This window comes from Eurytemora carolleeae, unplaced genomic scaffold (genome assembly GCF_000591075.1).
Source record: "Eurytemora carolleeae unplaced genomic scaffold, Eaff_2.0 scaffold300, whole genome shotgun sequence".
Lineage (NCBI taxonomy): Eukaryota > Metazoa > Arthropoda > Copepoda > Calanoida > Temoridae > Eurytemora > Eurytemora carolleeae.
In genome coordinates, this window is record NW_019396225.1 from 178,803 (window position 1) to 179,724 (window position 922).

Consider the following 922-nt stretch of genomic DNA (forward strand, 5'->3'; position numbering starts at 1 on the left):
AGTGCTGTATTTTTTTAAAAGGGAAAATCATTTCAAAGAAATGTTTGTAATAATTTTTTTAAAAAATACGCAATATGTGATGAAAAAATCTTGGAATTTTAGTTGTTCAAAGAATTGTAGCTACTGAGGATCGTCATGATAGACGTGAAACATTATGTTTAGTATAATTCTTTTTTAATAAAATATGTGAAGTTAAAAACTGAAATATATATATATATATAACTAGCTCCAGTGGCCATTGTTGACCGTGGAATAAAAAAGTAAAAAAAAAAATTGAAAAAAACCCCGATTTTTTTGTTTTGAAGTCAGTACAATTTAAAGGCACTTCTTTAATTTAAGTAAAACGTAAAAGTTGTTACTAATTTAAAAAATTTATATTTCACTTTGACCACCTTGATTTGATTTTACACTAAGTAATTACGTTTGTTTGACAGAATAAAAATGATTTGTTAAGATCTTGTGAGTTTAAGAAGTATTTTGGTTTGTCTGTGAGATTAGTAGAACAAATCTGACACGGGAATTAAGTCTTTTAAATTGTAAAGCAATGCTTTCCCTAGAAAATCCGCCATTTCACAACAAAAATGAGTTTTGTGATTAAATAGATTCACCTACTTTTTTTCGGGTGGTCGTGCCTTACCAAAATATCTTAGGTTTAATTTTTTCAACAACAAGATTCAAAAGACAATAGTTTCGTACACTTTTTTGGAACCCAATGCTTGCTCAGGCAAGGGTAGGGGGAGATTTTATGTTGCTGATTTTTAGTTTTACATAATCAAGATGGCAATCAACCATCATACCCTCCCTTTAGTTCACATCCTCCTTTAAAGAAAAAATGCTAAAAATTTAAAGACCCAACGGGAAAGAACGATTGAATATTATCTTTCTGGGAAAAAGTGTTAATTCCTCCAATTTTCCGTCTTTA

General features: G+C 29.3%; 1 protein-coding gene across 3 annotated transcripts in view; it reads right to left on the reverse strand.

Moving 5' to 3' along the window:
* Nucleotides 1–922, reverse strand: part of LOC111698664 (6-phosphogluconolactonase) — a 7,526-nt gene that overhangs the window by 5,479 nt on the left and 1,125 nt on the right. The window lies entirely within an intron of this gene.